The following is a 10,869-nucleotide window of genomic DNA, read 5'->3' on the forward strand; positions in this document are numbered from 1 at the left end:
CATGCTCAATTCTGCTTTTCCATTAAAGACAATCTGATTCATGCACTTGACAATGTTTTCCTCTCAATCACCACAGTATTGCTCTGCAAAAGCTGTTTTCTGTCTAATAAGTCTTCTGAGCGTTTTTAAAAAGGTGTTTCTTCACTTTAAAAAATACATGTTTTCTTTGTTTTCAAAGCAGGAAGCCATTTCTTGCCAGGACTAAACAAACTCAAATGCTGACAGATTCTGCAAATGTACAAGCCTTTCCTGCTTTTTCAACTTAGCAAAATGGACTCTTTCAGAGTCCCTCAGAACCAAAACAAGCTCAGAGGAAATTGTGCTAAACTATGCTGATGGGCCTGGAGCTAATAACAATAATAGCTAACATTACTGAGCATTTATTACATGCCAGACATCATTCTGTGTACTTTAATTATCTCATTTGATCCTCACAATAGTTTTGTGGGCTATACCAATGAGGATGGTGCAACCCAAGGAAGTCATATTACTCTAATAATAGTTGCAGATGGAGAATTTTGAACTCAGGGAGAGTGGTCATTGCTCAAAACCATCACCATGGTTCTGATGAAAGAAGACAAGTATACCACCATACACATTGCCTTATCCCCTCTCAGACATTAAAGATAACCCCTTCAGGGTATGTAGTCAATATTTAATAAATAACTATTTTCTGGGACATATAAACAGTACTTCTTTTATCCCCTGAAAAAAAATAAATCTGATTTAGCTAAGGTGGAGAGGAAAATGTATAAAAACAAAAGTCTTTCCCAAGTCTTTGTTTGGCCGAGTCAGTCTACAATGTAGGTTGAGTAGCCACTGAGTATGATAACATAGAGGCAGCTATCAGCTCTCTGTGACTTTGAAAAGACACAAATTTGTTTGGATCTCAGAACACAAACAGTATAATGTGGAAGCAGGTTGTCATAGGGACTTCCTGGATTTAATTTCACCTCCACAATTTTGAGCTGTGTGTCCTTGGGCAAGTCACTTAATCTCACTGTGGGTATAATTTCTTCAGCTATAAATTTGAAATAATAATAGTATCTAACTCATAAGGGGCTATGAGGATTAGATGATCTAATGTATCAAATCACTTAGCACTTGGAACATAGCAAGTATTTGATAAATAATAAGTAGCTTATATTATAATTCTGTTCCCACTGACATAAAATTTGTAGCTTATGTTATATATCCAAGGCTTCAGTGAAGAAGTGAATGGTGGTAATTGAGGCAGGGGAGGACAATACTATACATGCTTCATTAACACTTTGACTTTGCCTTGGATAATCTGGCAAAATTTGACTCTGCTTCAGAAGTATACTATGAAAGGATACCAGATTAGAATATTGGGATTTAGAGGAAGCCAGATATTTCCTGATTTAAGCTTCGGTAACAGAAGTTCTAAAAAACAAATAGCCCCAAACTACATCTTTTTATCCAAAGAAGTCTGCCCTCTGAATTATAAGGGACTGTGTGTTTTTAGTACATAAGAAAACACATAAATTACAAAAAAGCTAATAGTTTTCACTAAAAAAATGATTTGCTTCAGGGTTCCTTTAAATGGCAAGCACTTGTCCTGGATTTAAAATAGGATTCAATTTATCTAAATTCATTTCCACACAAATTTTTAGATGCATGCCCAATGCATAAAGCAATATTTGCCCATATTATAAGGTATAGCAGCAAATTGCTGAAGTCCATTTCCACTTTATTGGCATTTGCCACCCAGCTTCTTATCATTCTGTGGCCAGCTACAGACAGAGTCAGCCAATTTCCATGTTCTGAAGAAATAGGAAATGTTATACTAACTCAGACCTTCAATTATTCTCAACTGACATCCATTCCTTAATGGTAACATAAGGATAACTTTCTGCCAAGTACCTTGTGGAATATACCAACCACTTATCTAACAAAATCCTGAAAATAAGATGGAAAGAATAGACAAGTTTTGACCACGAGAAGGCAAGAAGAGAAGTTATTCTCATTGTCTCCCATCAGATCCACCCTTCACTATGCTCTGCACCTCATGAGGCCTTGTCCTAAGCAAAATATATGCCCAAAGCTCTCTGAAAGTTTGCCAAATGTAACCAGACAGACAAAAGGACAATTGATCTCTATTTTTAGTCCAACCATAAAATAAAAAATCTTTTCTCCTAACTCATGAACCATAATGTTAAACAGAGCACCATTGCATCTTGTTTGGGTCATTCATGCATTCATTCATTTGGTAAACAGTATTTAGCATCAATTACATTGAGGCATTGCTCTGGATGCTGGGAGTACAGCAATAAACAAACTAGACACCATACACCCAAATCCCTGCCCTCACAGAGCTCAAAATCTTAAATAAAATTAGTAAACTATCAAGTTAGAGTTAAAATATATAGTTACAGTGTATTCCAATATAAAAGAAGTTGATTCCCTGAAGTTTCACTCTCATTAGAAGAATAATAAAGTGTTTATAATTTATAAAAATTAACTACTTTGGAAATGTTAGCATTCCATTCATTCATGTACTTATTTATCACACTGTTCCTGACTCCAAAAAAGAATTTGAAGGAACCTACAATGAATGACACAGGAATTTATTGCTGGAATTTATTAGCCATAAATCTAAAACAACAGTCAAAGAATGTACTGAATGAGAAGTGTAAGGTTCAATAGTCAAGACACTAGCTTTCTACTTGGGTAATTTGTCTGCAATTATTGGAAACATCCACAAGATGGTGGTAATGATGTCTTAGTCTATAAACATATCAGATGGGCATATTGATTCTGATATTGTAGGTATGATTTACCTGAAATAAAGGCACACTGTACTTTTCTAACCAAAAAATTTTGTTTTTCAAAACCCTTGTGGCAGAATTCATGATTAAAGAACTTAGGATGTTTTGGGTTTTGTTTTGTTTTTTAATATATTTTCTTGATTTCAGAGAGGGAGAGAGAGGGAGAGAGAGATAGAAACATCAATGGTAAGAGAGAATCATTGATAGGCTTCCTCCTGCAAGCCCCCTACTGGGGATTGAGCCCACAACCTGGGCATGTGCCCTTGACCAGAACTGACCCCGGGACCCTTCAGTCTGCAGGCTGATGCTCTATCCACTGAGCCAAACTGGCTAGGGCAGCATATTTTCACGAAACTTCTTAAGAAGGTTGAGATCTTGAATGAGCCCATGAAAGCTTTATTAATTCAGCACATTTTTATTGAGAGCCTCTAGCTCTCAATAAAGGTACTAAGCATTATGAAAAATATTTTAAAATAAGTTCATGTTTATAAAAATATACAATTAAGGAATCATCCTAAATAAAAAGAAAAAGCAGTGACACTTCACATTCTAACTTGTTAATAATGGGAACTATGCAATTACTTTTTATTTACCATCCCTTGTTTAATACATATTTTTCAGGGTCTCTTTTCTTTAAAATTTATATAAATGCTTCTAATTTTGGTTTGGATTAAATATGGGGAAAATAATAGCACTTATCTCAAAGAGCTGCTGTAAGAATTTAATGAGATAATACACTTATATCACTTAGCAGAATACCTGGCATGTGGTAAGAAATATATGTTAGTCATCATCATCATCATCATCATCATCATTGTCGTCATCATGATCATTATCTTCATTATTGTTATTGTCAGCATCATCACCGCCAGGAAAAAATACCCAGTTAGCCTTTATATATCAGAAATTTGAGTAAAGGTGATTCAGAATTGAGGAAGAGTTACTGCTTTCCCTGTATTAGCAAAATGTGGCAATATTCTAAACTATTAACCAGAACTTTAAGAGGGAGGAAACATTTGTTTGTTTTTGCTTTGTTTTTAATTTAAAGGCATTGCCTCACAAGGGCTTCCCCTAGTATGATACCTCTGGATATAGAATGATCTTCCCCCTAGGGAACTCATTTTGAGTTTAGATAGCAGGGTAGGTAAGATTGTAAGACCACTCTTTGACTGGCCTCCTGCCAAGATACAGTGATTTTAAGTAATTTTTCTCTTCCTTTGAAACAGTAATTCTCTTGGGACTGGAGCTACCCTGGAAGGAGGGCAGGAGAGGCTGTGAGAAACTCTTTGCAAACCTACCTTGAGGAAGCCCCTTCATTTTCTTTGGACCTGTAGGGCCCTTAGTCGATGAGCTTTCTCACTGGGGTCTAAAGTCAAGAGCCCAGAGAACTGAGAAAGGATGCTCTCTGTACTGCCCAGTCTCCTCTAGAGCAGGAACTACCCTCAGGGCCGACTTCATTAATATGACCTGTGCGCTCACACAGGGCCTCATGGTAGAAGGTTCCTGCGCTTGCTTTAATGCTCTGCTATCTCTGTCCTGAAATTCTTAATGTTTGAACAAAGGGTCCAGAATTTTCATTTTGCATTGGACCCCTAAAATTATATAGCCAGTCATGTCTGCACCAAAGATTTTCTAAACACTGAATAAGCCTTGTTCTTAATCTCCCTCCTTCCTGCTGCTACTTAGCAAAATTCATCTCACTCTTCACCCTCAAGTCCAACCAAGTGATGGTGGCTCAGTAGACACCAGCTTTCTGACTAACCTGAGCTCTGAGGATCATTATAGAGGTATTTCCTGGTGCCTCTTCTCCTTTAATATTTTCTGTGAACTAAAAAAGTTATTATAACAATAATATTGCTCGGAGCATTGATGACTAGTAACAGGCACCATAGGTACCTTGCAGTGAATTAAGACAAAAGAGACAACAAAGGAAGTCAGAAAGCCTTGGTTTCTGTGTCAGACTTGGGGAAGTGACAGACATTCTGTCCTGCATTAGTTTCTTCACCAGGGAACTACTGCCATAGAATGTCTAGAAAAGTAAATCAGTAGAAATAGTCTAAGAGAGTTCACATTTCTTCATTTTTATTAATCAGGCTAATCAACTTTACCAACCTGAATGCCATGATATTGAGTGGATATCTATCTCCTCTCTCTCTCTCTCTCTCTCTCTCTCTCTCTCTCTCTCCTCCTTATATGGTAAGGTAGATAAGATGTATCCCCAATTCAAAGATCTAAAAACATTGAAGCTGAGAAAGTATAATTTGGACAGAATTGCAATTAGAATCCAACTCTTCAGATACATGTTCCAATATTCATGTTTCTGAAAAGTTACGTGTAAACCATTTAGTTTTTTAAAACTCCTATTCTGAGTATACAGTGGCACTATTGACCTTTGGGATTGGTTAATCCTTTGTTACCATGAGCTGTCCTGTGCACTGTAGGAGGTTTAGCAGCATCCCTGACCTCTATCCACTAAATGCCAGTAGCAACGCCATCCTAGCCCCTGTACAGATGTAACAATTAAAAAATGTTTCCAGACATTGCCACTTTTCCTACGGGTGGGGCAAACCACATTCAAATGATATCACTGCACAAGAGCAGTTCACTATTTAAAGGAAATCTTTGGTAAATCCTTTAGTAAACTAAAAAATTCCAAACTTGTACTTCCACATACTGGATTTTCCTAAACTAGGAGATACCTTATTTTCAAAGGCGAAAACCACTGATTTGGTTGTGTGGGTAATCACCCAGAAAAATGTGGAATGGTTGATATGTTTTTCCCCCTCAAAATATTGTGTCCATAGAAGTGATGTCACAAAGATTTGACAGAATATGCTTACAGCACACATATTAGAACATAAACTTTAGAAACCCCCAAATTTCTCTTTCAGAATTAGGTACAGTTAAGTATACTAAGATTAATCTGTTTCCAGTTTTCTTTTCATTCCCTTAAATACTCTGAATTAAATTTTAAAGCAGGAAACCCAGAACTTCCTATTTCTAAAGGAGTGTTAAAAAACCTTATTCCTCATGCCCTGGCTGGTTTGGCTCACTGGATAGAGCATTGGCCTGTGGACTGAAGAGTCCTGGGCTCAATTCCGGTCAAGGGCATGTACCTTGGTTGCAGGCACATCCCCAGTAGGGGGTATGCAGGAGGCGGCTGATCAATGCTTCTCTCTCATCGATGTTTCTAACTCTCTATCCTTCTCCCTTCCCCTCTATAAAAAAATCAATAAAATATATTTTTTTAAAAAACAACCTTATTCCTCATGATGGTTAGAGTCAAATTCCCACTTAACAGATTAGGAAACAGAAATTAAGAAGTAGAAGACAAACAAGCAGATTGCAAGTCTTTTCATCTGGCCCTTAAAGCAATCCCATAAGCTATGCATTGCCTCAGCCAGATGGAACATACAGTTTATCATACAAACTGGGATGCTTTTGAGAGTGAAAAGGGACACTAGTAATAATTGTTTTGGAACAATGGGTATAAACTGAATTGTCCTGGGCAAACCAGGATGCACAGTCACCCTAGCCTTAGTTCACCCATAGAAACATACCATTGCCAAATGCCCGCTGTATTAGTTAGCTCAAAATCTTAGTGGCTTAAAATAATAATCATTTATCATTTATCACCCATCTGCAAGTTGGCTGTAGTTCAGCTGATCTAGACTGGGCTCAACTGGGCAGCTCTGCTACAGACTGTAATAGGTGAGATGACTCTGCTTCTCATTTCAGGCCTGTGAGTGAACTAGGGCAGTTCTATTCTACATATCTTTCATCCTTCTTGTACCAGAAAACTAGCTGATACATATTCTTCTCATGGAACCGACAGAGGTAAAAATGGCAAGCAGAAATACATGTGGTTTCTTAAGACATAGGCTGAAATTGATGCTCTATCACTTCTACCCACATGTCATTGGCCTAAGCAAGTCACATGGCCGAGCCCAAAGTTAAAAGGCAGAGAAATAAACTTCCCACAATGAAGTCATGATAAAGGTATATATGCAGGAAACAGTGAATAATTGGAGCACTTATTTACTCTAATGCATGTGCTTCACCCATCCCAATCTGATCACCACCACTACCCCCCACACATACACATACCTCAAAGGGGGGGGGGTCTATTTGACTTCATATGATATGGCATGATGCTGACTCAGTTCTTGACATACAGTCATATAAATTTCAGAATCTAGAGTCAGTTTCTAATTTTCATAAGTACTCCTAAACTACAAACTTTTTCAGTTGAGTATAAAGCATAGTTCCTCAACCAATTAGCACTCAGACTTTCTCAATAAAATTCTCAGATTTTCTCAAACATGCAACCTCTCCCCAAGTAGGGCTGTAAGGCAGGGCCGGTTTTAGATTGGGGGTGAATTTCTCCCTGGCTTACCTGTGCTGTTTCACAGTGACAATTTCTAACCTTCCTGGAGAAGTAAAATAGTTTACATAAATAAAAATGTCAACAATATTATCTTTGGGGGGTAACCTGAAATAATTTGAAATATATTAACACTTCCCATCAGAGACTTTGCAGCTTATAAGAATGTCACTTTCTGAGAAGTGGAAAGCCATGTGATTCACATCTGCAGTTTTCAAGTCCATTCAGAGCCCACCAGGGGATAATTACTCCTCACTAAGATGAACCCATCCCAGTGGAATATATTTGTTATGATTCAATTCTCTCACAGCATGAAGAAGATTCTAGCCTGGTGGATAAAGCCCTGTGTGACATTGTGCTGTTCACTAAACCTCTCTGATTCCTCAGTTTCATAGCCTATGAAGTAACAACCTAGACCTCTGTTCACCCTAAAGAGGATGTACAGAGTAATCACTAGATCCTTATCTGAAAAAATATGGAAGCCTATTTGCCTCTACCCCTAAGAAAGGAATTATTTCTATATTAGTTTCTCACCCTGGACACTCAATATAATATGACTTTCTTCAGAGCATAATTAAATATCAGAAAGGTGCATCATAGGCTGATTTTAGGGGGCTGAATTACTAATGTAACAAAGGATCTCACAATTGAACAATTTATCTCTAATAGGCCAAAGACAAGACCATTTCAGCAAATCATCAGGGGCCTATAGACATTTCAAGAGCAAAATTATTACTACACACAATTCTCAGGGAGCAGGCCTTTGGGAGGATGGGGCATGGTTATAGTGATTGTTTCCCAATCTCTATATCTCCCTCCTCCACTGTGCATTAATTGTGTGGTTTGGTGAGGGATCAGGAAGAACTGACTACTCCCTACTCTCAGCTCTGTGAATGGGGTATAATACTGCCCCTGCCCCTCATTCCATAGTGATTGGTTCAGGCAACTCAGGTCTAAGCATGACATTACTTGGCCACAGGATTTGATCATGAATTGTCACGTGATTCAGTTTAAACCAATGATACAAGAAGATGCAAGACAGATTGAAGACAAGAAATGCTACAAACATTTTACTGTCATGTGGGAAGCAGAAAGGAGAGAGAAAAAGAAATTAGGTGTTTGATAAAATTTTTGAACTAGAGTGTAATCAATTATCAGTCCACTCCTACTTCTGATCCTTCCAGTTATGTAAGCCAATGCACCTCTCTTACGGTTTGTACCAGTTTTAATGGGTTTTGTCCTACCTTAGTATGAAGCATCCTAACTGATATAGTAACTGGACAAATCAAGAGCATGGTCGCTAGCCCTAAGAGTAACTAAAGGAGCCAGTGTGAAGTGCTTAGTTCAGAGAGAAAAGGTTGGAAGAGGGGTACTAAAAGTGAAAGATCATCTCCAAGTAACTGTGCCCCAAAATAGCTTCTATGAATGTCTTTAAGGCAAAAAAAATGAGATACAAACATTACCATCTATAAAAAGCAAGCCAATCTGAATAAAATTTGAAATAAGCAATTGCTTCCATGGCTACTGTTTACTCAGTGTGACTGTCTCCTCCTGGAAGTTGCCATGGATCCATTTCTGGGCCAATTAAACCCAAGTCCATAAGGTTTCTCTTCTGACCCCTGCATATACTCCCACCAGAAGCAGTTCCAACAAGTCTCATGCCTGGAATTTAAGCTTCTCGGGGATATGGGTTTATTTGATACCCACATAGAAGATTTCTGCAGAGGTTTCTTGAGGGAGAGGTATAATAAAGATGAAATGATAGAGAATTAAGATGGAGGACCCAAGCTTTCTTAGATGTCACCCCCAACCTAAGTCTCCATATAAGACTGGACTCTACTCTTTCCAAGGAATCCAGGAATGGGAGTGCAAGAGACAACCACAAAGAATCAGTAGTACCTAGATTCTTCCCTTGATTAGTGTGTGGGCTGAGATTTGGACAGTTTTTCTGACCCTAAAATAATTCAGCCTTGTGGAATCATAGAATCACAGAACAGGAGAGCATGAAGGGTCCTTGGAAAACATCTTGTTATACCTTCTCTTTTTAATGGCTTTGGATTGAATCTGGGATAAGGGAAGCACCTTATTTCAGATATTTAAACACCTTCCTCTGTGCTGCCATGGTACCTGCTGCTTACTGTTTTCACAGCACTTAGCCTGAGTTGCATTTTCATTGCCAGTGAATACATCTGCTCTTCCTCTAAACTGGAAATCCATTGGAAGCAGAAACTGTCTTGCTCCTTTATTCACTGGTGTCTAGCAGAGTCTATCATAAAGCAGGTGGTCAGATGTGTGTTGAAGAAATCAGAGTTTCAAATGAAACAGTGAGGTTATCTTTCCATTAAGCAAAGGATATACAGGCATAACCTCATTTTATTGTCCTTCGCTTTATTGTGCTTCATAAATGTTGTGTGTTTTACAAATTGAAGACAAGACCCTCCACCAGCAAAAAAGATTATGATTCACTTTTTTGTGGTGGTCTGGAACTAAACCTGCAATATATTTGAGGTATGCCTGTAGAATCTGGCTTTCATTACCTTTAAGAGGATAGTAGTTTCCCCTCCAACAAATCAGATGATTTCTACCTCTATTTTGCTTATTTGCAAAGTATCAAATTGACAAGTATGAGAGTCAATGTATGGTATAGATCCCCTACCCAAGCTTCAAAAGCTGACATGTTTTTCTGTTTATGCAAGTGCCCTTATCCCAAGCCTGAAACATATGGAGACCTCATGAAGAGAAGTACTATTTTCTCTTTTATATTATAAATCTTAAAACTTCATATTTTTTTGCTGCCTCAACATCCCCACAAATAGGCTGTGAGCACCTCACCCTGGTGACCAGGTACACCTTTGTGATAAGGCTGGCCCCTGCTACAAGATCCCCTTCTTGTCTTCCCCTGACTAGGACCTAATGACATTCAAATGTACTAATGAAATCCTCTCTTGCCTTTTGCTTCTGTACTCTATCCTGATCCCAATAGATATTTGCCCATGGGGTACTCTCTTCTCTCCTCTCCTCTCCTCTCCTCTCCTCTCCTCTCCTCTCCAAAACCAAACAAATAAAAAAAAATGATTTAAAAAGTAAGCAATTAAAACAAAATGCAAATATATTATCTAAAAGTACAGATTCTTAGAAACATCGAACAGACCATCAAACCTCAGAGGGAAGGTAGGGGAGGATGGAAGGGGTAAGAGATCAACCAAAGGACTTGTATGCAATGGACACAGACAATAGTGGGGGTGAGTGCTGGTTGGGAGAGGTCAATGGGGGAAGGGAGGAGACATATGTAATACTTTCAACAATAAAGAATTTTTTAAAAAATAAAAAATTATAAGTTCAGGTTCTCTAAATGTGTCATTTTTAATATTAAATTGTCACTGTCCATGGTTAGAACCTTAGTAAAGATTTATATACCAGATTCTCTACTATCTCCTGGGGCTCTTGGGAAGCTTCAATGGGAAGATTTTGATGTGGAACACTAGTAAAGATTGGTAGCAGAGTCTGAGGTTTGGGTGCTGGTGGAGAAAGAGGAGGCTGACAGCATGAGGAACTTTTGGGGAGAAAAGAGCGCTTTTAAAAGGTGAGAATAAGGGAAGGAAGTTGGGAAATTAACATTTATTGATTCTTCTGTGAGTCAGGCATTAAATTAGATGCTTTCACATCTACTATCTTATTTAATTCATAATTATTTTA

Source organism: Myotis davidii, unplaced genomic scaffold (assembly GCF_000327345.1).
Source record: "Myotis davidii unplaced genomic scaffold, ASM32734v1 scaffold114, whole genome shotgun sequence".
NCBI lineage: Eukaryota > Metazoa > Chordata > Mammalia > Chiroptera > Vespertilionidae > Myotis > Myotis davidii.